At 42.3% G+C, this 26,683-nt stretch overlaps 1 protein-coding gene across 3 annotated transcripts in view; it reads left to right on the forward strand.

The window, feature by feature from the left end:
* The window catches only part of BABAM2 (BRISC and BRCA1 A complex member 2), a 582,320-nt gene that overhangs the window by 284,900 nt on the left and 270,737 nt on the right, over positions 1-26,683 (forward strand). The gene's annotated exons all lie outside the window — the stretch shown is intronic.

The following is a 26,683-nucleotide window of genomic DNA, read 5'->3' on the forward strand; positions in this document are numbered from 1 at the left end:
TCGAAAATAAGCCTGATAGTCTTCCCAGTTCATTTATTTATTTATTTACAAATATTTGCTATGCTGTCTTCCATAAATTTAAATCAAGGCAGGCTATATATTAAAACAGTGTATATAAACAAAATTAAATTTAAACCCCCCCCCCCCCCCGTACTCCCCTCATCCACACATAATTCTTTCCCTCCACACAGACATCCTCACCCTCCATTACCAATGTACTGCTTAAAAATCTAAGTCTTAACCATTTTTTTTAATGTAGATAGCTCACTCTTAAGCTCATCCAGTAAGGTATTCCACAATACTGGTACACAATAATAAAAAGCAGCTTGCCTTGTTCCCTCCAGCCTCACCACATCCAATGCCAGGACTTCCAGTAAATCCTGACCTCCAACTGCAAAGTCTGTACATACCATTGTAACAAAATTGCTAACGGAGGCCTTTTACAAAAGCATGGTAGCATTTTTAGCGCACACTAAATGCTAGAGATGCCTATAGGCATATATGGGTGTCTCTAGCATTTAGCGCATGCTTATTTTTAACATGCGCTAAAAACAGTAGTGCACCTTTGTAAAAAAAAAAACCCTAAGTAAGCTAGCCAGCTCATATTGAGCCTGCAAATAGGTGGGAAAATGTGGGATACAAATGTAACAAATAAATAAATATTCACACCCTTAGAGGCCAGCATCAGAATCTTAAATTTTAGATGAAAAGACACAGGAAGCCAATAGAATTGGCACAAATCAGCTGTAACTGAATCATAATTCTGTACCCAAGCAATAATTTTTGCCACTGTATTCTACAATAGCTGCACTTTTCAAATTTGTCAATGTAACCCCCAAATATACCATATTACAGTTATCAGTTTGGTAAGGACTAATGCCTGTTACTACTGTACAAAGGTTTTCTCTTGAAAAATATGATCAGTCTTTGAATCCACCTTAACAAGCTGCAAGAACGTTTCTAGAACTCTGCACTACAGTCATCAATCCTCAAACTTCTAACCAGTTTCTCAGGATTATGGAGGGCCCCATCCATCTCTAGGAGAGTCTTTAACTCTCTATCCTTCTTATTAATCTATAAACTCTCCTTTTTACCTAGATTAGTTTCAATTATTTTCTATTCACCTCTTCACCTTCTCCTAACAAGCTGTAATATTTTGAACCTCATCTTGCTACCTGTCATTAATCTATACTAGTAGCTGCAAATCATGTACATATAAATGGCACAATATCGCGAATATACTTACCTTTAGCAGGAATTCTCCAAGGACAGCATGCTTTATATTCTCATAAGAGGGTGACGCCGACCCACGTCGCCCGGTCCAGGACTTATGATTAGCATAAGTAGAGCTTTATGGAGCATGAGACATGCTCCACTGTACATGCATGAGTGCTTTACCACCCACTGCGAAAGCGCGGTCTCCTCAGTTATGTACTACAGCAAAAAAGTAAAATAAGAAAGGAGACAACTCCAGGGTGAGGTGGGAAGGATTGTGAGTATATAAGGCTTGCTGTCCTCAGAGAATACCTGCTATAGATAAGTATCTTCACTTTCTCCAAGGACAAGCAGGCCTATTTATTCTCACAAGTGGGGAATCCCTAGCATCCAGGCTCAAGGAAAACAAGAAACATTGGTGAATTTGGTCTCGCAACAGTGAGGTTATAATTCAGATTAACCTGAAACTATATACAAACTGAGTGACAGTGCAGCCTGCAACAGAATAAAATGGGCCTAGGGGGATGGAGTTGGATTCTAGACCCCAAACAGATTCTACAATACTGTCTACCTGAACTGACTGTCTGGTTGGGTATCCTGCTGCAAGTAGTAATGAGATGTGAATGTGTGGACTGAAGACCACGTCACAGTCTTGCAAGTTTCTTCAATGGAGGCTGACCGCAAGTGGGCTACCAGCACAGCCATGTTTCTGACATTAGGAGCTGTGACATGACCCTTTAGGGTCAGCCCAGCCTGGGCATAAGTGAAGGAAATGCAATCTGCTAGCCAGTTTGAAATGGCATGTTTCCCGATGGTGACCCCCATCATGTTGGGATCAAAAGAAATAAAAAACTGGGCAGACTGTCTGTGGGGCCTGGTCTGTTCCATGTAATAGGCCAGTGCTCTTGCAATCCAGGGTGTGCAAGACACTCTTGCCAGGATGGGCATGAGAATGGGGAAAGAGTGTTGGCAAGAGAAGGTTAGATAGTGGGGTTCCCCAGGGTTCTGTGCTGGGACCGCTGCTTTTTAACATATTTATAAACGATCTAGAGATGGGAGCAACTAGTGAGGTAATACATTTGCTGACTATACAAAGTTATTCAAAGTTGTTAAATCGCAAGAGGATTGTGAAAAATTACAAGAGGACCTAACAAGACTGGGAGACTGGGCATCTAAATGGCAAATGACGTTTAATGTGAGCAAGTGCAAAGTGATGCATGTGGAAAAGAGGAACCTGAATTATAGCTATGTAATGCAAGGTTCCACATAAGTGGTCACCAACCAGGAAAGGGATCTAGGTGAATGTTAGGTATTATTAGAAAAGCAATGGAATACAAAAATGAGGACGTTATAATGACTTTGTATTGCTCCATGGTGCAACTGCACCTCAAATATTGTGTTCAATTCTGGTCGCCGCATCTCAAAAAATATATAGTGGAATTAGAAAAGGTACAGAGAAGGGCGACGAAAATGGTAAAGTGGATGGGACAATTTCCCTGTGAGGAAAGGCTAAAGCGGCTAGGGCTCCAGCTTGGAGAAAAGACGGCTGAGGGGAGATATGATAGAGGTCTAAAAAATAATGAATGGAGTAGAACGGGTAGACGTGAATTGCTTGTTTACTCTTTCCAAAAATGCTAGGACTAGAGAGCATGCAATGAAGCTACAAAGTAGTAAATTTAAAATGAATCGAAGAAAACATTTCTTCACTCAACGTGTAATTAAACTCTGGAATTCGTTGCCAGAAAATGTAGTAAAAGTGATTAGCTTAGCGAGGATAAAAAAAGGTTTGAATGGTTTCCTAAAGGAAAATGGACTTGGGGGAAAAATCCACTGCTTATTTCTAGGATAAGCAGCATAAAATGTGTTGTACTTTTTTGGGATCTTGCCAGTTACTTGTGACCTGCATTGACCACTGTTGGAAACAGGATGCTGGGCTTGATGGATCTTCGGTCTGTCCCAGTATGGCAATACTTATGTACTTATGGAATTCCGATACCACATTCAACTGGAACTTAGGGTGCATGTGGAGGACTACTCTGTTGTGATGGAACTTAGTATAAGGTGTATCCACTACTAAGACCTGAAGCTTACTGACTCTACGAGCTGAAGTAACAGCCACCGAAAAAAATTACCTTCCAGGTCAAGTACTTCCGATGGCAGGAATCTAGTGGCTCGAAAGGAGCTTTCATCAGCTGGGGGAGGATGCTGAGGTCCCATGACACAGGTGGAGGTTTGACAGGGGGCTTTGACAAAAGTAAACCTCTCATAAATCGAACAACTAGAGGCTGTTCAGAGATGGGCTTACCTTCTACACGATAATGATAAGTACTAATTGCACTGAGGTGAACCCTTACAGAGTTGGTCTTGAGACCAAATTCTGATAAGTGTGGAAGGTATTCAAGCAGGGACTGTGTAGGGCAAGCGAGGGGATCTAGGGCCTTGCTCTCACACCAGACGGCAAACCTCCTCCATTTGAAAGAATAACACCTTTTAGAGAAATCATTCTTGGAAGCCAGCAAGACCTGAGCGACACCTCCGAAAAGGCTCAAGGAAAAAATGATCTAGAGATGGGAGCAACTAGTGAGGTAATTAAATTTGCTGTCTATACAAAGTTATTCAAAGTTGTTAAATCGCAAGAGGATTGTGAAAAATTACAAGAGGACCTAACAAGACTGGGAGACTGGGCATCTAAATAGTAACATAGTAGATGACGGCAGAAAAAGACCTGCATGGTCCATCCAGTCTGCCCAACAAGATAAACTCATATGTGTATACCTTACCTTGATTTGTACCTGCCTTTTTCAGGGCACAGACCGTACAAGTCTGCCCAGCAGTATTTCCCGCCTCCCAACCACCAGTCCCGCCTCCCATCTCCGGCTCTGGCACAGACCGTATAAGTCTGCCCTCCACTATCCTCGCCTCCCAACTACCAACCTCTCTTCCCCCATCTGCTCCGCCACCCAATTTTGGCTAAGCTTCTGAGGATCCATTCCTACTGCACAGGATTCCTTTATGCACATCCCACGCATGTTTGAATTCCGTTACCGTTTTCATCTCCACCACGTCCCGCGGGAGGGCATTCCAAGCATCCAACACCCTCTCCGTGAAAAAATACTTCCTGACATCTTTTTTGAGTCTGCCCCCCTTCAATCTCATTTCATGTCCTCTCGTTCTACCGCCTTCCCATCTCCGGAAAAGATGACGTTTAATGTGAGCAAGTGCAAAGTGATGCATGTGGGAAAGAGGAACCTGAATTATAGCTAAAAAGATAGTGATGCTTGCATGTAGAAGGAGGTATAGGTAACCAAACAATATGTCAGCTATGTAATAAACCCCCATCTTTCGACAGGACAGGTGATTAGAGAGGGACTTAGAGAAGTAGATACCATGAAGTATGGAGATTAGTTTCTTAAGTATAGGGAGGGAGGGTGGGGGAGGGGAGGGGAGGGAAGAATATTTAGACAGGGCATTATTAAACAAGGAACAATACTTTATTTTATTGTTCATTTAAAAATAAAAAAATACAGACATTTTGTTTACAGTTGCAAAGGTTCGAGGGGAGGCGGGGAGAAAAGTAGAAAAAGTCTGATGATTGAAGTTAATGATTTATTCATATAAGTATGTTATGTTATTCAAGTTGTTATACAATGAATCTTAAGGTTATGTTTAACATGCTGAATCATCAATAAAAACTGTTGAAATATAAACTAGTCAAGATCTGAAAACAAAAAGGAAACCTAAGCATAAAGAAAGCTGGTGCACAATAGTTGCCACTCTTATCAAAGACCAGCAGATCATGATGATCCATTAGATTCATAGAGTACTAAATGGTAGAATCACAGTAGAATTTAGAACAGTGTTAACCATCTTCAGTTAGATGATTTCCTGCCTCTAGCTATAAAAAAAAGATCAGCGCCTTTTAACAATAGTATGAGCAAGGAGGGTGTTCTAAGTAATTCCTTGTTAATCTGATGTGATGTGTCACAGCATTTCAAAACTTTGAAGTGTGAGCCATTTTATTGCATTGCTTTGATCCTCCTTCCTGATACTGAGAACTTGCTATGAAAGAGCTGGCAACATCCATTACCCCCCCCCCCCCCCCCCCCCCCCCCCGATTCTATATAGTGTGCTTAGATTTAGGTGCTGAAATCGCTGCGGATTCTATAACACTGTGCTTAAACTAATTGGCTTAACAAGCTAATGAGCGCTGATAACAGCACTTAACAAACAATAATGAGCACTAATTGGCACTGATTAAAATTTAAGCGCACAACTCACTAAGCATATTCTATAATGATGTGTGCCGAACTTCTAACATTTGCATGCAAAAAGGGCCGTGATTATGGGCAGGGAAATGGGCATTTCATGGACGTTCCAAAATTTAGGTGCCTAGTTATAGAATATGGCCCAGTACGCCTAAATCTACGAGCCAAGATTTATGCCATGTTTTAGTTGGTGTAAATCGATGTGCGTAGATTTAGACACTGAAATATCAACTAAGCTTATTCTATAATTGGCATCTAAATCTAGGTGCTGATTATAGAATACGCTTAATCGGCCCTAATTTCATTGCCAATTTTCTTAGGCACCATATATAGAATCTCCGCCTTCATGACTAGGATGCAAGACAGTGAATTGTATAATTTTGTATTTATCTCTCTTTACACCTCCCTGAATGACTGTAAGAATGTTACCCACCCTTTTGTTGCTCAAATCTTCAAAATTCGACAGGGCCTCTCTATTACTCTCCAAACTTCATTGGCTCATGATCAAAGTTAGAATCATTTTTAAAACTTGTACATTCATATCCTATATAATAATTCTCACCTCCAACGTTCTGTGCCTGGGACCGTGGCTCCCTAGGCTGGAGGTGGTCTGCTAGGCAGACACGCACTGACGTCATGACAGCTGATTCCAAGGCAAGGGGCGTGTTCCCTACTCCTCCCCTGCCCCTGGACCGCCGAAAACCGCCCCCCCCGCCGCCGTTGTGTACTACCTGTGCTGACGGGGGACCCAAACCCCCGACAGCCGAAGTGTTGTTGTGCCTTTTGCGTTCCTTCCTCATCTTCTCAGGAAGTTCCTCTGTGTGAGTCTGACGTCAGACGCACGCAGCAGAGGAACTTCCAGAGAAGATGAGGAAGGAACGCGAAAGGCACAACAACACTTCGGCTGTCAGGGGTTTGGGTCCCCCGTCAGCACAGGTAGTACACAACGGCGGCGGGGGACGGTTTTCGGCGGTCTGGGGGGGGCGATGGGTTCATGGAGAGGGGCGAGGGGGCCATAGCGCGGGGGGGGAGGAGGAATTGCCTGCCTAGGGCCCGTTTCCTTGCCTACAGAAACGGGCCTTTTTTACTAGTATAAAATAATTTATGGTTTGGCTCTAGACTATATGTTTGATTTGATTGATCTCCCAGCCCGTAATGCGTCTACAAGATCAAGAGAATTTTTCATGTTACATTTTCCTAGCTATAAAAATATCAAATTTAAATCTATTCTGTATAGAGACTTTTCACACAAGGGCTCAAAATGGTGGCATTCCATTCCATTGAGAAGTATTACCGACTACTTAACGTTTCGCAAATTTCTAAAGACCTTCCTTTTTGAGAAGTTTTTACATTAATGGCACATGTAATTTACTGAATTGAAAAATGTTTTTGATCATTAATTTGTTAATATGTATATCTCCTATAGCGGTATTACATTTCATCTGGCTTGAAACTACATATTGTATAACCTATCATTTCTTTACTATTGTAAGCCACATAGAACTGAATAACTGTTATTCAGATTATGTGAGATATAACCACCTATAAATAAATGTGTGCTATTGTCATCACGATTATTAGTGATATTAACTTTCCAGTTGACCCCTTTATAACTAATGAGTTGGAGCAAATTAATTAGTTAAGATGAAAATTTGTTATACCGTATTTTGATAATGTTATAATGTAAGGACTTTATTAAGCAAGATCAATGATGCTTAGATTTGTTCTCCTGAGATTTAATATCTGTAGAGAGGCCCTGCTAAGGGTTTCATATGCTTTCTTTACAATTAGTTGGGCTATTTAAGATGCCAGTTACTCTAATTTGCAGTTATTAAATGATTGGAGCAGTTTCAGTTCCATAATGTATGCAGTTACTGTGATAAATAAATAGAACATAGCAATCTCAATATATTTAACGTAATAACATGGAGGGGTGTGGTGTAATGTGCTAACAGCATGCCTTGGGTGTGTTAAAGGCATGAAGCCAAATAGGTTAAATGCCGCACGCCCTAGAATTTGTAGTTTTAGAAAACTATGTGACAGCCTTGTTTATTCTCTCTGCAAAGTTGGAAGAAGATTGAGCAAACAAAATTGCAAGTGTTATCTTTTACTAGAATTTTACTTAAAAATGTTAAATTTTCACTAAAATACATTTTGAAAGCTGCATTTTATAAAGACAGAAGGATAGCATTCACAATGTACAGATGATCTCAAAAAGAGGAACAAAGAAAATAATATCTGGTAAAGCTAAAATGAAGAAAGAAATCAGGATGGCAAGTTCTGTAATAGGAGACAGTTCAAACAACTCTAAAACAAGAGGATACTCCATGAAACTAGCAGACTGAAAACAAATTATTGAAAGTATTTTCATGCAGTGCACAGTTAAGCTGGGGGATCTGTTGCTGGAGGACATGATCGTTGCAATTAACATAGCATGATTCAAGAGAGTTTAGATAAATTCCTGGTGCAAAAGTCCATAAAAAATGATTAGGCTTTGTAAAGTCATCATTTATCCCCAAAAAATGAGCTATTAGATCTATTGTGGGGGATCTGCTGGGTACTTGGACTAGTCCCTGTTAGAGACAGGGTGCTAGCTCAATGAATCTTGATTTACTCACATGGCTTACCTTGTGTTCTTAAAAGCATGGGGAGAAGTAAAAATGGCTAAGGGGTAAAAGCACAGTGAAGACTTTTTTCAAATACACTGGGGAAAGGAGGAAGAGCAGAGGTGCATTTATAAGACTGCAGACATAGGTGACCAGTGACTCACTTGTCTGGGGAGGCTGAAGCAGAGAAGCTAAAGGTGGGAAACCCTGTGCTACACAGAATTTCATGTATCTTCCTTCACTCCACCCCCCCTGCCCCCAGGACTCTTAGACTCGCACAATCTCCTTCTTTTTCCTCTCTGTATCCAAGAGTATAGGCTAACTCCTTAAGTTAATGGTGCTTCAGAAGTTTGCTACTGCTATGTGATTTAAGAACAAATTAAACACATACTAATTTAAATAAGAGGGATAATAATCATTTAAATAAGAGGGATAATGAGCCTCTAAGTTCATATCCCCCTGTGCACTAAAGTGTACTAACTTTCTCATAACCACATAGTTGTAAAAATATTAATGCTATCGAGTTGGGAGAGTGGTAGAAAAAAAGCTAGCATGCCAGCTCTGCATCACAGGGTCAGTGCGTTAACTTCTTTGGCAACCATTCCCACACAAAAATGGCCATTTAAGATTTGATTGCTTGCCTGTCTTCAAGGTACAACTAGGGGCAGCAAAGTTAGCTGTACAATTTCTTTTGGGCGGGGCAGGAGAGGACTGGGGGGCAACACATTTCCTCTCTTTCCCCCTCCCTGGCGCATTAAATACCTTTGCTGGTGAGGATGTCAAAGCCCCGCCCTCAAAACATTTGTTGCTATGCCGCTCCCTTCATCCTCTTGCTGCAGCAGGAAAAGAGAAGTCGGCAGCTTATCCCCAGCCTCCAACTCCAGGACTCATCCAGTATGGTCTGTTCTTACATAAACTGAGCATGTGTGCGGACCAACTTCCTGTTTCCTGCAACAGCAAGAGGAGGAGGGGAGCAGCTCAGCATCAGATTTCTTTGGTTGGCAGGGCTTCAGCATCCTCACCAGTCATTTAATGGGTGCTGCAGGTTTGGAAGGGGCCAGAGCCCAAAGTAGGGTGCCCAGTCCCCCTGTGGCTACGCCACTAAGTACAACAGTAAAGCTACACATTCCCCAACATCACTGCTGCTTTCCCAACACAAAATAAAGTTACCTAGAGCTCTTTGAAGTTTACCTGACCTAGCCCATACCCCTCTGCATGCAGGAAAGGTTTTTTTTTAACCTCCTGCTGTGTTATCCATTATTGTCCAAATCATGCCAGCTCTGTCCACATACAGGTCAGAATATGAAGCAGTGAAGAGCCCCTCCCAAGATGACTGGGCAGCTCTATCCTATTTCCAGCATCTTGCTTTGTTTTTATCGTTTTCTTCTGGACTTTGTTGTTTCGATGGGCAAGTGGAAAAGTACCCTATGGGTTTACTCTTCTTCCCCCTCCCCCAGTCTTTACCAGATGGCCAGACTTCTTTATTGTAGTAGTACCATGAGGAAAAGAGCAAGCTTACTGGTGGAACTGGAAGGGGAAGTCTGCCCATCCTTGAGGAAGATGTGTCGCTGAGTCTCGATTCCTGCAATCCTCCCCATTCGTTGTGAACTGTCTTACTGATGGTGAAGGGGTGGCTGCAATGAAGCTGGATTTGAGGCTCCCTGGAACATTTCTGGCCGATATGAATCTCCTGGAACAGCAGCACACAGATTCTGCAGCAGAGTCAGTTTATTTGTTTATTTTTACAAATTAATATCCTACATAACACTAAGCGGCTTACAATTGGCAAAAGAGAGACAGCCGTTTTAAATTCTGCATTCAGAAGAAGACTAGAATATGTGTGCTGCACAAATTTCACGGAGGGGAATTTTAGGGCCCCAGTGCTCAGAAGCAAACGTGGGATCTAGAGACCATTAGTGCCAGACTAGAGTCCACATTAGTGAGTGCAGAATTCTCAGAGGCTCTAGCACGGTAAACAATGAGTGCACCAAAGATTTGTGCAAATGGCATGCTAACGTCAAACGATGCTAATGAGGTCATTTCCTAATCCCTCCAAATGCTCAGAGAACAGCGCACAAAACAAAGTCTCCCTTACTGCTGAAAAATAATGCCAGCTCAGGGCAGGCATTAGGATGTTTGAAGAGAGGATTTCTCTAGTGGCGTTCCTAGGGTGGCTGACACCCGGGGCGGATCGCCGATGCACCCCCCCCCCCCCCCGGGTGCAGCGCCTCCCCCCACCCCCAGCGAAAGGACATCCCCCCGGGTGCATTTTTACCTGCTGGGGGGGAGGGTGCCACGCGCCTGTCGGCTTCGCTTGTTCCATGCTCCCTCTGCCCCGGAACAGGACGTAACCTGTTCCGGGGCAGAGGGAGCACGGAACGAGCGGCGCAGACAGGCGTACGGCACCCCCCCCAGCGGTGTGCACCCGGGGCAGACCGCCCCCACCGTTCCCCCCTTGGTACGCCACTGGATTTCTCACGATTCTCTCTTTAAAATCTGCCATTTTTTCTTTAATTTGGAAGCAGAAGGAAGCCCCATGCAAGAACCTAAGCACCAGTAGTGAGAAACAAATGTGCATGAATCTGAGCAAACCTGAAAGTGAAAGTACCCAGTGGCGCCCATTTCCTGTGTTTAAATATCAGCCTTTCAAGTAAAAAAATAAATAAATAAAACTGAAAAGTTTATATTTAAAGGCGCAGAAAACAGATGCCAATATGTGCTTCATGTTCGGGTTTGCCTGGCTCATGCACACAGAACATGAGCGTATTGCGAAACTCTTCTGTGCATGTGACAAGCATGTACCCCCTCCTTGCTTTCGCTTTAACCCTTTAGTGTCCAGTGTTCCCGTAATAAGCCATATGGGAACAAATTGATGGGGAACATTGGACACTAAAGGGTTTAATAGCACGTATATAATTTGCATACCATTTCCTTCGAACAATGCCAAACTAATTTTCTGCGCTGTTCCGGCGATACAGTTGTTGGCTTACCGCGAGAGTTCTGAGCATTGGGGCTTTGGAGACAGAATCTTGGAATCAACTTGGCAGGCCATTACCAAATTGAGCATGTCTGTGAGTACCAGGTTGGGAGATGTGGAAAATTCCATGACTGAGATGGGGAATCAGTTGGCTGGGGTGGAAGGAACTGTCAAAGACCATGCAGTGAAGTTGGGAACTTTGGTGAAAGCTTGTTAGTTCCAACTTAGTGAGGGACTATATAGTCTTATACCACAAATTGGGACAGATGGGAAATAGGTTGAGGCACTTTAACCCTAGGCTACTTAATTTACTATAACTATCAACCATCGGGCCAAGGGTACTTTTCAGAAAATACCAAGTAGACATATTAAAAATTCCAGAACAGTTCCTACCCCCTGCTTAATAAGAGACACCTTATTAAGCAGGATGTCATATTTTCCTTTTAGCGATGAACTATAAATATTATAGGGGAACTGGTTTCCTCTCAAATATATGCATATAAATATAGAAACACAGTCTTGAAATAGGTAAGCACTAATTAATCATTCTTAAAGGAGGAAAACGCCTCAAGAATCACTTCTTCCGTATTTTTACAGGAGGAGGGCTAGGGCTTCTTCATCATAGGCTAAAAACCTCCTTGTCTAATTTGCTTGTCTTCTTAGCAGATAGAAAAGCACTGCCTTAACGTAATAAGAATTTACTTCTCTACTTAGCAGAGAAAAAAGCACTGCCTTAACGTAATAAGAGATTACTTAACTTTAGACAGGCATGCTAGCCTTCTTCAGCCATTACTCAAACCGTGGTCAACAGGCCCCGTTTCGCCTCTGCTGCTTCAGAACCACAGGTCTCCAGTTCTGCCGAATGAAAAGGAGTGCTCAGAAAAATGTACTCTTCATACTAGAATTGTATACACACAGCAAACATTCGCTTACAATCCGTTCACTCTGCTGACGGTTGCATGAAGGGCAGCCATATACTGAACATGGCGGCCATTAATACTATTCATGACGTCACACACTGTGACTAGTAACCTATCAGAACCCATCCAGGAGTGAGAAAAATGTTCAAAAAAATGTCAGAAAAAGTGAAACCATTCAATTTTACCGTTAAGCCCTATCGGGACTAATGAGTTTAATCGAAAGATCCATTGTTGTTCTTTTCTGAGGAGCCACAAACGGGCCTCCTCATCTCGTAAATCCAACCCGACTTGTTGAAGTATCACACACTTAAGTGACACATAAGTGAGTCAAAGCTGTGAGCTGATTCAGTGCAATGAACTGCTAGCGGTGATGTAGTTTTCCTGGTAGAGATGACACTTTTATGTTCAATTAACCTAACATAAAGCTGGCAGGAGGTCAGACCGACGTATAGTTTACTGCACGGGCATACTATGCAGTAAACTACCCCCTTAGATTTGCACGTGGTGTTGATATATAAAGCAAATTTATGTACCGTAGATGGATCTACAATTTCTCTAGCCTCCAACATCATTGGGCACATCTGACATTGACCACAGCGCTTATGTCCCCACGACACATTCTCCCGTGGGGGTCTAGGAGCCGCAGGACATAACATTTCTTTTAAATTACTCCCTCTACTATATGCCATCCTTACAGGGGATCCTGCAAACTGTGGTAGTGTTTGTATAATGCTCCCTGTTGGTGAATTTCGCTCTTTTGTAGGCAGCTTTTACCACTCTCACGATGAATGCCAACTCGCAAGAACTGACATTTTTGGATGTAAAAGTGCGGAACATGACAAGTCACTTTGAAACTTCGGTTTATAAGAAGGAGACAGACCGGAATACGCTTTTATGTTACACCAGCTGTCATCCCAAAGCGCTAAGGGATAATTTACCTTTTGCACAGTTCCTGCGATATTGAAGAATCTGTTCCAATGATGGAAATGTTTTCGTCATCAAGCAAAGAGTTTACGTGACCACCTGATGGAAAGGGGCTACCTTAAGAGAGTGGTAAAAGCTGCCTACAAAAGAGCGAAATTCACCAACAGGGAGCTTTTGTTGCAGCCTATTATAAGAAATAGCGACCAGGAAACATCTATATTTACTTACTAGTAAAAGAGACCCGTTTCTGAGCAAATGAAACGGGCGCTAGCAAGGTTTTCGTCGGCAACACCCCCCCCCCCCCCGCCAATCCCTTCGTTGTTGTGGCATTGCTCCGCCCTCAGCGTCATGACGTTTGACGCGAGGGCGGGGCCCGTAGCGATTGCCTCCCTGCCTCCCAACCTCCCTGCCAACCCCTTCGTTGTTCAGCCATTGCTCCGCCCTCGAGGGTGGGGCCCGGAGCGATTCCCCGCCTCCCTCCCTGCCAACCCCTTCGTTGTTCTGCCATTGCTCCGCCCTCGAGGGTGGGGCCCGGAGCGATTTTGGTGGCTTCACCACCACGAACCTTCGAACCTTTTTGAAGGAAGTTAGGGCTTGGCTTCAATGACGTCACTGTCTTCAGAACGTTGAGGGTGAGTTTTATATATATAGATGTGCTGAAGCATACCTCAAGGGCTGGAAGTATATCGAACATCATTCGGAGGTACTGGAACATTATACAAACACTACCACAGTTTGCAGGGAGAGGGTTGGCGGTGGGAGGGGGGGTTGAGAGGGTCGTCGGCAAGGGGATCCAGGGCCAAATCTACGGGGGCCCAGGCCCCCGTGGCCCCATGTAGCTACGCCACTGCAACATTCCCCTCTAGGCAAAAAAATGGCAATATTCATTAACAGTGCAGCATTAACAGTGCTGCAAAACAATGTTAAGATAAGGAGAGTGCTGCCACCCATCTGGAGTCAATTATTAGAATCACGCTGTTGTCTTGATTGAGCAGCACCCCAGATAATCCCAGGGGATAGGGGTTGCTCTCTGAAGTTTCATAGCCTGTGTGTGGGGAGGGGAGCTCCCTCTTCAACTCAGTGATGTGGCCACACACTAGCCCACGTGTTAGGTCTTAAAGAAGTCCCTGCTGCCTCTGTAGCTTGGAGGCACATTGGTGCCCTAGGTGATTATCTTTCTTACCCACCATTGCCAATGACTCTGCCTAGAATGTTCAAAACAATTTTTAAACATAAATATAACTTAAACCTCTCCAAAATCACCTAATCAAAATAAATGTTTTTATCTAGGGTTGCCACCTCACCTAGGTTAACCAAATATGCTGATTTAGTTCTTGTTTCATCTTGCCATGCATGCATGGGGCAAAACCAGAACTGGATTAGCCTGTTTGACTGATCTGGGGGAGGTGGCAATCCCGTCTTTCATCTACCTATCTCTAATAACCAGTCAGCAGGCCTGCCCTAATCTAAAGCTGTATCTTACCCCCTCTCCAAGCTTAAGGATGCAGGTGTTCAGGCCTCAAGCGCCACAAACAGACCAGGTTTTCAGGATATCTCTAATGAATATGCATGAGATTGATTTCCATACAGAGAAAGTAATATCCATGCACATCTATCTCATACATTTTCATTAAAACATTTCAAAATTGGGTACCTGAATTTCAATATAATACTCTCATTCTTATGCAAACCACAAATAATTATTTTTCAGTATAATAATCTTTATTTTTACCAATTTCTTAAATACTCACATAAAATATAATGTCACCTCTTACACAATCTTACATTCCTCCTTTCTATATTACTCATTCCTTTTATCATTCTCACCATATACTCACTAGATCACTAGGGCATTTTTGTTTAATATTGGGAGGAGGTGGGTCAGGTATGTTGGGGGTGGGATGGGTTATGTCAGATGCCAGGGATATGTTATATGGGGGATCAGGAATAAGTGTAGGGTTGAGGGATACTTGTTGGGGTGAGTCACTACTCAAGCCCTGTCAGGAAAGCTAAAATTTAGCAATGAGCTTGTGGATTACTGTCACAATTTTAATGCAGCAGCAATTTGCATGATCTTTGATTAGAGCATGCCACGGCATTTTTGTGGTACTAATTTTGCAGTAGATTGAAGATTCTACCACGAGGCTTTGTGCATTGGTTCCAGAGACTCAAAACCCACTGCCAAATATTTCTCCACAACCAGGCATTCGACAAAGGCATTCCGCTAACACTTCTACACCCCCCTCCCCAACACACATACTTTTCCCTTCGGCATTGACACAAAACACGTTTCTTCCGAAATAGTAACTTATTTATATGGATAATTACAGCTATAATATATATATATACTATACTATCAGAGTTTTAAATACTGCTATTATTCCAAAAAGGATTCAAAGTAATTTACAATAAATAAAAAAGAAAAAAACTCCAATAATAAGGAGGAATTTACAATTTAAAATGACATTTGTCCAAACTAATTGATCATAAAATAATATAATGAAACAAAAATTAAAAACTAAAATCACAGAACAAAGCAGAATAAAATCATTTCTCAAATAGATAAGTCTTCAACAGTTTCCTAAGTGAAAGGTAAGGAGATACAGATCTCAATTTCAAAGGAAGTGAATTCCATAATCTAGCTCCCAAGGAAAAGAAGCTTCCAAAATAGACTTAAAACAAATACTTTTTACAGAAGGAAAACCTAAATTCAGGGTTCTCACAAAACCAAGTTTTCTAACTGCGGATGGAAATATCAACAATTTGCTCAAACCCCTAGAACTCAAACCAAATACAGCCAAAGATTACACATTAACATCAAAGAAACTTACAAACCAGCCAGCGAAACAATATTAAATACAATTATCAATGAATAGCTACAAATTGTAATTTAACTTTTGCGATAGCTGGGCACTCAGCTGACACAAGTGATATAAAGTTACAAGGAGGCAGACTGAGGAGCAACATCAGGAAATATTCCTTCATGGAAAGGGTGGCGAATGCCATCCCAGAGTGGAAACAAAAGAACTTAGATTATAAGCCCTCCAGGGACAGAATATAACTTTCTTTGAGCTTCAACTGAAAAAGATGTGAGCCAAAATCCAAAATAGAATTAATGAATGCAATGTGAGCTCACATTCTAGTGTATACTTTTTTTCAAGCACAGAAGGGCTTCCTGCATAAGTTAGTAAACCGTATGCACAAAAATGTGCACACAACCCAATGCAAGGAGGTGCATACAGCATAGCACTCCATATTACGCTGGCCTATAAAGTTGCCTACATTCCTTTATAGAATATTGGGGTAACTGACATTTAGGCGTCATCACTTATGTAAACTATAGAGTTGGTGTGTTGGCGCTTAAGTGTGGCAGCAGCGCACACAGCTTTGAGTATTCTGTAAGTTATGCACATAAGTGAGAGACCTGCCCATGCTTCACCATGCAAGTTATTCATATTAATATAGAATTATCTACGGCGCAGCCCCAGGTTACATGACAGACCTCATAGATCTACCAATTAGAAACATAATCAGATCATCATGAACATATCTCAACCTCTACTACCCAAATTGCAAAGGACTCAAATACAAATCAACCTATGCATCCAGCTTCTCCTGTATAAGAACACAATTATGGAACGCACTACCAAAAGCTGTGAAAACAATCTATGACCATCTAAACTTCAGGAAATCACTAAAAACCAACCTACTGACCCAACGTAAGTACCTACACTCTGCAACACAGCAAAACCAAAGCTCGTAATGGACACTACATAACCTCTCCTCTCTTTGATCCCCATTGTGTCTGAAACGCATGAACCTTATTCGACCATAACATCACCGTGTATTTGTTTCTCTACCGGACTTGGCAGACGCCACTACGGTACTATGTAAGCCACATTGAGCCTGCAGATAGTTGGGAAAATATGGGATACAAATGCAACAAGTAAATAAATAGAATAGCATTTAGGCTGCTTGCCAGCATGTACATGTAGGATTGCCAGCTAGATCCAGATTCGCCCAACAAGGTTGAATCAGTCCTGGGCTCACCCCAATGCACGCAGGGACTTGTAGCTTAGCTTTTCTTATGGAATCCAATGGAGAAATCAGATCTGCAAGATCAGAACTGGATCAACCCTGTCGGACAAGGATCTAGTTGGCAGCCGTATGTACATGTGTAGGTGCATGTGTTGAGTCCTAAACGAATAAGTTATCCATTCAAATTAGGACAACTATTTATGTGGTCCTACTTAAACAGGTAAACTTAACTGGATAGCGACTGGAAAAATGCTGCTATCTGGTTAAGTTGAAGCCCTGCCCTGAGTGCCTCTGATCCCACCTTCTTCTAAATGGAAACTGGAATCCCCTTCTGAGCGTGATTGTTTGCTTTAAACTGGAATGTAGAGAGCCATTTTTCATATGTGATTTGCTTTCTTTTGTACATAATGTACCGCATTGTATTCTATCCCTAATCAGAATGCAGAATCCTAAACTATAATTTTACATGGTTTCTGGATGAGCAAACACCAACTGTTTTACATCCTGATTGGTGGCTGATTATGTCATGGGACATAATTATATTGTGGTAACACACCTACAGTTTTAAACCTTTGACACAATTGTCGTTTGCTAGTTTGTTTTGTCTGTCAGCATTGATCTTAATTATGGGGATACCAGCTGCCATTTTATAAAGCAGCATCCTGCTGATTGATCGTGACCTAGAGCAAATGACTTCATTTTGCCATAGCTTCACTTAACTAATTGTCTCATGGTACAGTATCATTGCTTTATTTTTCCACTCTTCTTTGCCCCTTTTTTCCTATCTTACATATTTAAAACATGAATGAATAGACTTATTTTTATGTATTTCTCTTTTTTAGAGAAGCCAAATAAATGTTACAATAAAGTGATTACAGAGAAGGAAAAAAAATTCTCCTTGGTAAAATGAAGACCCTAAGAAAGTGTCTAACACTTTTTAACTGTTGATATTTATTTTCCTTCACCATGCAGGATTGAACCAGATGTACAAATGGGTGATATCATCCGATGGTGCTAGGCTGGAACAGCTTTCCCAGAGCACAGGACTAAGGGGCTTACAAAGCGGCAGTAAGCCCAACACGGGCTTACACTCTCTAAAAAGGAAGTACTGCCGGGCTACCGCAGCAGCCAGGCAGTAGTTCCCACCCCCAGTGCCCCGTCTTATCCAGCACTACAAAAATATTTTTATTTTGTAAGACCGGTGTGTACTCAGCGGTAATCGGGCAGTGCCGCATGCTGTTTGGTTACTGTCGGGTTTGCGTGGGAGATGTTACGGAAAGGGCTCCCCCCCAAATGGCTGTTCGGCAAGTGCGCGGTGTGGAGTTTCCTTAAGATCTGTTCTTTGCATTCCGCATATACGGCGTTGCAGTAGTCAACATTGTTTGAATTATGTTACGGAAAGTTTCCCTTGGGAAGAATTGTTTGATCTGTTTGAGTTTCCACATTGCATGGAACATTTTCTTTGTGGTGGCAGAGGCTTGGTTCTCCAGAGTTAGGTTGGTGTCAATGGTAATTCCAAGGATCTTCAGTTTGGCTTACTATATAGCTAAGGGACCGAGAGCAGATGTATGATGGGAACAAGATGCGTGGTACAGAGTCAGTTGGGATAAATAAATGGGTGGCTGTACTAAAGGCAAGTTCTTTGTATAGTTATTCAAGATATAAGGAACTGATTTAAGTTAAGTGTGTAGCAAGCTAGTCCATGTACAGAATGAGTGTATAGTCAGTCACCCTATGTATTAAAGGCTTGTGAACTTTTCTTTTAAGAAACTATCCAAATTTGTATTAAACCCTGCTGAGCTAATTGCTTTTACCACATTCTCTGGCAATGAATTCCAGAGTTTAATTACACGTCAAGTGAAGAAATATTTTCTCTGATTTGTTTTAAATTTACTACTTAGTAGCTTTATTGTGTGCCCCCTAGTCCTTCTGTGTTTGGAAAGAGTAAACAGGTGATTCACTTCTACCTGTTACACTCCACTCAGTATTTTATAGACCTGTATCATATCTTCCATCAGCCCTCCCTTCACCAAGCTGTAGAACCCTACCCTCTTTAGCCTTTCCTCATAGGGGAGTAGTCCTATCCCCTTTACCATTTTCGTCACCCTTCTATGTACCTTTTCTAATTCTACTATATAGTTTTTGAGATGAAGTGACCAGAATTGCACACAATATTCAAGGTGCGGTTGCACCCTGGAGCGATACAAAAGCATTATAATATTCTCAGTTTTGTTTTTCATTCCTTTCCTAATGAGTGAATTCCTTCAAAAAGGCAGTAAATAAATAAAATAAAATAATGTTCACCTGGTTGGACTGAATATTGCGAATGGGGTTCCAGTTTTGAATTGAAGTATGGTAGAATTACACTCTGGATATAACTTTGCAAGAAATCTTTTCTTTTCTCTAAAGGAACCCAAAGGAGCCATAGACTGAAGAATGTCTGTTTTGCAATAGCCATCTGCCAATTTACGCTTTATAAGTTAGCAGTCACTGCTTGTGATGACTCCTGTGATATAAAAAATATACACTTCTTTCTCTTTTGGCTGTAAGGCTGACAGTTTAAGCAAAATTGCATTTCTTTTGCCTTGAGAGAGATTATCCATCAATTTATAAAATAAAATTCTTTTATTTAAAGGTCATACTTGTTACAGGAAATCCATTCCAGGCTTGTTACAAATCATGTTTACAGAAACTGGGGTATACACGGGATACGATCAGAGTAAAAGTGTAAGGAATGTGCAACTGGCTCTGCGTCCTCCACCCATTCCTGGCGCATTATATGGTGCTCAGACATATGTTTGCCACTTTTTCACTAAGTATGGAACAATAGACGTGCTGTTGTCTGGTATTTGGTATACTGTACAGATCAGCGAGATTAGGGTTGTTATGTAGCCACATGTCATAACAGATAAAATGAGATCCATTCTTATCCTTCCAGGTATTCACATCCTTCTCAGAACTGACAGGCACAGCTCTGGGATCTGTTTAATGGCATTCTTGTTGGCCACAGTAGTCTTATGTGCAGACGAGAACAAACAAAAGGGCTCCCCATGCTGATGCAGTGGATTAATGTGCTGAGCAAGCTGCTATATTTAAACATCAAATTGATGTTGTCTGTCCTGTAACATATTGACGTTCCTTTTAATTTTCTTATATTAGTTTTTATTGCTTTTTGTAAACTGCTGTGATTTCAAAAGTAGCGGTTTATCAAACATGTTCCACCCAGAACATGTATCATCTGAGCAGGATGTACTCCACTGTGTGTACATGGCACTGCTCCTGTTCTTGGAAAGCTTTTGCAGCTCTTTCCTTATTCTGCTGGACCAGTCCGGATGAATGGGGTTATGCTCCCCAACCAGCAGATGAAGGCAGAGAACACTGACATTTCATTGATGCCTCCAGCAGATGGTGCAGATGGACTGGTTCAGCAGGATGATCTGTTTCCATTGGGCCTGACTCCCTGGGGTACAGTCTGTGACCTGCAGCCCATGGTCAAATCCTTGGCCAGGGGATCGGTATACAGACCTTTGACCTGATTGAGCAGGAGGAGTTTTCTCCATGTGCCCGAATACTCAGCCTGCAGGCCTTCGCTTCATGAGGCAATGGTCATCCAGGGCCATGACCAGAAGAAGGGTTTGGAAGTTCTAGGCTTCAGCCTCCAGGGCTTGGCGTGGTGGGGGTAACTGCTGGCAGTGGTCCTCTGGAGCTGCTGTCAGTGAGGTGAATACCAATTGGTTCTTCACTATTTCCCCACACCCTTCCCAGTTGTCCACACCACCCTGCCCCGTGTCTCCCATTTACTGCCTTCTCTAAGTGCTGGTCTCAGGAGAACATTTTCAACTTTCTAACAGCAAGAAGAAAAAAAATGTTTTTTTTTTTATTTGTGATTGCAACCCAGTAACCTTACTTTCAGGGTCCTCATATTGTGTTAAAGCCCATGCAAAGCAAAAAATACATTTTAAAGAAGTGTTTTGACCTGTTGTTGTAGCAGTGGCCATTTGGGGCCATTTTGCGCCAGAGTTACTCAGATGAAACAATCAAGGGCCTCTCATTCTCACCATTTAATACCTGCCAATATCTCAACAGGGTTGGGGGTGCCAAACACAGATTACATCTCCTTGGGTATAGGGAAGGTGTTTGCTTAAATTTGGGGGTGAGCTGCACCCATGGCACCACAGAGATAGCTCTTACTTCTGTATTTTCCCACTGATATTCAACTGTGGAAGTTTGTGAAGGTGGCATGGCTACTGTCAGGTTTTGCAGCAACATAGAAACACTTCATCTCTACTAAGTTAGCAGCAGTCCTCGTATGCCTATATGAGCTCCTCTCACCACTCTGCTCTTTCCCATCCACGGAAGCAATGAAGGGGGCAGGGGCAACCTGCAGAACTGGCCCTTGCTTCCCTACCCAGTTGCATCCTCCCAGGAGGACCTTAAGGCTGGTTTGAGCAGGAAGTAGGAAAAAAAGAGAGAGGACACACCTGTATCCATTTTTGGCCCTGTTTTTGGAAAAAATTGTGGGGTCAGCTTAGCAATGTTTAGGGTACTGGAGTACTCCATGGTTTGGGGCAAGAGGAAAGAAAGATAGCCCATTCAAGATTCAGAGGGAGAAAATCCCCTTCATTATGGTTTAAGACCTATCAGTCATTAATAGTAGCCTCTCCTCTGGCCATGTCCCACTTATTTGGAAATGTGCTGTTGCTCATCCACCTTTAAAAAATCTGCCCTTAGATCTGTCAGTTCTGGCAAATTATTGCCGTGTCAAATTTGTTTCTTATCCAAATTACTTGAAAAAATTGTCTTTATGCAGCTCTCTGACTATGCAGAGAAATCTCTGGCCCTTCACCTACGTCAGTCTGGGTTTCAAGCACATTACAACAAGGAAAATGTGCTAACCTCTCTCCTAAGCGAGATCTACTCTCATTTAGACAGATACAACATCGTCCTTGATGTCTCTTTAGAACTTCCAGCTGCCTTTGATCTGGTAAACCATTCATTACTTCTCTCTGCTATCTTCTCTTGCTATTTCGGGCACGGTACTTCTTTGGTTTTCTTCCTTTCTCGCCGTACGCTATTATAGAGTTCAGTCTACTTCTGTTTTCTCTTCCCGTCCATTGACTTGAGACATTCCCCAAGGGTCTGTTCTTTCCCCTCTTCTTTTTAACCTTATTCAGTCCTCTGGTATTTCATGTTATTTTTATGTGGATGTTATCTTGTTAATATTTCCCATGAATCTCTACTCTTTGGACATCCGCCCTCAACAACACTGTCTCACTGCAGTTTCAGAATGACTTTCCTTTCACCACATAGTTCTGAACACCTGAAAAACAGTCACCTGCTGGTTTACGGATGGCCTCCCCATACCTTCTATTTCCCTTAATCTGTTTGGTGCTTCTGTCCAACCTATGGACTCCTTTCGTTACTTAGGAGTCATCTTAGATTCACAACTGTCTTTTCTTCCACAGATTTCTGCTGTACGGAAGTCAGGGTTTTTCATTCAGTGTCAGCTCCACTCAGTTAGGCATTACTTTGATCATGCTACATTCCATTCTCTCATTGTTTCACTCTTTACCCCCAAGATAGACTATTGTAACAGCTATTTGGGCTGTCCTAAATATTTTTTAAAAACTTCAAACTCTTCAGAACACCGCCATCTGACTTCACTGCTATGCGCAGATCATGTTTCTCCACTACTCCAACAACATCATTGGCTTCCCATTGAACAAAGAACTGTTTATAAAACACTCCTTCTTACTTTCTAAGCCCTTCATGTGGGCATCCATGATTACTTATGTTCTGTTATTTGTTCCTTGTATGATTTCTTCTTACCTTTCGTATCCATTATTGTAGTTCCTTTCAATCATTCTGTTTCTGTTGTAATTTCTAGATTGTACACCAACTTAGTCTGCCAGTCAGCAAAAACAGTATAGAAAGTAAATAAAATGAAATGAGATGAGGAAGTTGTTTTGAAGAGAGAGGTGACCCTTTCTTCTAAAACCTGGGCTCTTACTAGGACTTACAGACCATCAGAGACAATAACCTGTGGGCAGGAAGGGAGGGAGGAACTTGGATTCCTGGGGTTTTAGTATTTTCTCACATTTTCCAAGTGCTTCCTGACACATCTGCTGGCTGCAGTTAAAAAAAAGAAAAAATTAAACAAAAAACTAGGTCACATTTAGAAGGAAACACAGCATTCTGCAGTCCCTTTAGTGGAGATGTGGAAATCTGTATTCTTTCTTTCTACATGTAACCCCTGGCTCGCCCCTCGGTAAGGGCTGGTGGCTAAACTCCCTGGGACAAGGGGTCATAAAACAGACTGTATTTCAGTCGAGCTGGGCGCAGGCCAGGGACAGGCTAAAATCCCAGTAGGCCAAAAGGTAGTCTTCCTCTGGGCACTCTTAAGCCCACTCTCAATCAAAAATAACTAGCAGTTGCAGAGTTAAACTTCAGCTGGCGTTACATACAACAGCTTGAAAACAGTTCATAAACACAAATTGACATGTACAGTCAGGACATATAATAGTTCCAAGTCAGCCTCAAGCATAATCTACTTCAGTCACTAAAGGAAATGCAAACAGTTTCTGATCATCATCAGCATGGTTTCTCTTATGTTTCTGTCCCCATCCTGGATCAGGATTCCCCTGTGAATACCCAATGAATATCCTGCCAGAAGTGAGTTCCCACTTCTCCTACCCGGAGTATCTTCTCCCCCCCCCCCCCCCCACCCCCCCGCAGGCACTCTCTGCCCTGTGGCTGGGGCTTCATCCAGTGGATATTGCAGAAGTCCTCGCTTTTCTGTCCAGGACTTCTCCTTGGTTCTTGAGTCTTGGTGAGTGTGGGCAACCAGAGACCATGTTCTCCTCACAGCCATTCCTTTTATTAACTCCTGACCCTGCTCAAATGGGCAGGTATCTCCCATGTCCACCCACCAAGCTGGCAATCGCAGCCCTTGTTGCCTTAGTGACCTTCCTGAAAATCCTCCCTCCTACTGCCCTAGAGCAGGAACATTTTTCAGGGGAGAGAGGGGTCACATACACAATAATATATATGCTGTGGTGCCAGGACCTCTTCTTCAGCCTGCCCTGGTTGGAGCCATGGTAACCAGCTGACAGATAACAGAATCAGAGGTCTTGAGCAATCCTACAATGGGGCCTTGAAGATTCTAGCATGTTTTTCAACTAGTGTGCATTCTAAGCAGGACTGGTGTTAGACATGCAGAGGTCCATGGCAGAAACCGTGGAATGGACCCGAAAGCTGGCCTTCAGCCTATGCCTCCTTCAGCTTGAAGCAGACTTGGGGCACCCAATGGTATGGGGGCCCAGGGCAATTGCCCTGTTTTCCTAACTCTGGCCCTGATTTCAAGGAGGAGGAAAGTGATGCTTGGACCATTGTTGTGGATCCTCCATTTTGCCTGGTTGGGACTAGGTCAGATCAAAGCTCTAGTGTTTGGCCATGAGTCTGGAGAACCTGTGCCCAGAGTGCATCGCATTCCCATTCTTGTGTGTGGTGTCTTCTTGCCCAGGGATTGTGGTCCTTTACAGAAGTCCTTCATCTTTTTTTTTTAATTAAAAAAAAAAACAGTGATTCAGCCATTGGTGGCATTGCTGTTGGAAGGTTCCTCACCTCAGGCCTTGCTCAGGCCTGTCTTGGTTGTTCAGACTCAGAGTTCTTGGGCACTATTGTTCAGGCAGCTCCTCCTTCCCTCAGGGAGGTGGATTTGGGTAGTGAGTTGGAGGGGACGGTTCCCTCCCTCTTGCAAGTGGCTGTGGTTGGACTGCTCCTTGGTAGGCAGTCTTAAAGTCTCCCCTCTGAGCAGTTGGGTTTCTTTCTCATGGACACGTCCCGGTTAACACAGTTATCAGCAGGATTTTGGATTCCCCGTGCAGTATGGTACTTTTCAGCTCTGGTGGTTCCCCTCATGGATGCACAGGCACAGTCTCCGCTGTATTTCTAGTACAGTATCTTGGTTCCCTCTGGCCACCTTCAGGTATATCCCTTTGGATATTTAAACCCTCAGGTTATGATGTACTCATGAGTGGTGAAATCTGGTCTGGTTTCTAACATGGTAGGTATTGGACCCCTCCACGGGCATTTATCCCTGGATCATGGTTTAGCTGTACCTTCTGGAAAGTGGAGTGGGAGAGGGTTGCTCAGGTCTTCTAGGAGCAAAGAATCTCTTTCCCTTCATCATCAAGGGCTCAAGATCTCACTCTTCATATCCAGCTCACCTGTCTCCATGTCCTCCTGGGGTCTAATCCATCTGCGCTGTTAAAGCAAGGAGGAGGAGGAGGTAGCATTCAAAGAACTTGGTACTTGGTAGGTGAGAGGCTAGCGTAGGTGCAGCTTATACTTCCACAGGAACCCTATAGGAACTACATTTGTCCCCATAGGAGCCTTGCAAGAACTGCTTCTGTCCCTACAGGAACCCTGTAGAGCTGCTTCTGTCCCCGTGGGAGCCCCACAGCTCCAGAGGAGATTCCCGCAAATCCTGTTCCCATGCAGGTCTGTAGGCCACACATTCACATCCCACCATTGTCTGGATCAGGATACCTGATGCAACAGTCGGTTCGGACAGGCAGTTCTGCAGAATTTGTTCAGTGTCTAGAATCCAACTCCACCCTCTTAGGTCCTGCTTTATTTTGTTGCAAGCTGCACCTACACAGCACGTATGTGGTTTCAGGTTGATTGAAGTTTTAGTCTCAACGTTTCGAGACTCAATTATCCTGGCTTTCTTGTTTTCCCAGATGTGAGAATAAGAAGGCCTGCTTGTCCTGATAGAAAGTAAAGATACATACCTGTAGCTGGTGTTCTCTGAGGACAACAGGGCGATTATTCTCACATACCCTCCCACCTCCCCTAGGAGATGAATTTAGTTAGCATAATGTAACAATACAATTTCTATTCTGCAGTTGACCTTATGGTTCTACGTGGATAACAAAAAACCAAGAGACTGGACAATCACCAGGCAGTATAAAAGAAAACAACTAACAACAAAGCTTAACATTTTCTATAGTTGGAATACATAAGTTGGTCAAATTTTGCTAGACTATTAACCTGTAGAATTCAACACACATTTCTTAATAAATATAAATATGTTTTCTAAAAGACATATAATTAGTAGCAGACGGTAATAAGGTAAGTATTTCTTTATCTAACCTTTTCAGCTTGAAATGAAAATAAAGTGTCCATAATTTTTAAGATATACACTCTGATTTCTTCAAAGAAAAAATTAAACGTAAAGCTACATTTTGAACAGTTTGGAGCTTTTTCAATATATACTTTGAACAACCCAAATAAATAACATTACAATAATCTAAAGAACTAAGTATAAGAGATTGAACTAATATACGAAAATAGTCAGATTCAAAGTACTTCTTTATGTGTCAAAGATTGCACATAATGTAAAATATGTTCTGTCTCAAATTGTTAATCTGTGTTTGCAATGTTAAATGTGTGACAAGGAACACCCCCAGTACTCTAACAGAGGAAGAGAAGTCATATCTAATGTTAATTGTTACACTGTTCTCCTCTTCACTAATGGAATTACTATTTTGTCTTCTCCACATTCAGTCTTAATTTATGCAATCTCAACCAGTTTTCCAAAATATCAAAGAAATTGTGAATTAAATGTAGATATGTAGAAACCATAGAATCAATATGAATTAACAAAGTAATATCATCCACATAACTATAAAAATAAATTCCCAATAAATATCAGTTATAGGCTATCTGCTTTTT

This window comes from Microcaecilia unicolor, chromosome 3 (genome assembly GCF_901765095.1).
Source record: "Microcaecilia unicolor chromosome 3, aMicUni1.1, whole genome shotgun sequence".
Taxonomy (NCBI): domain Eukaryota; kingdom Metazoa; phylum Chordata; class Amphibia; order Gymnophiona; family Siphonopidae; genus Microcaecilia; species Microcaecilia unicolor.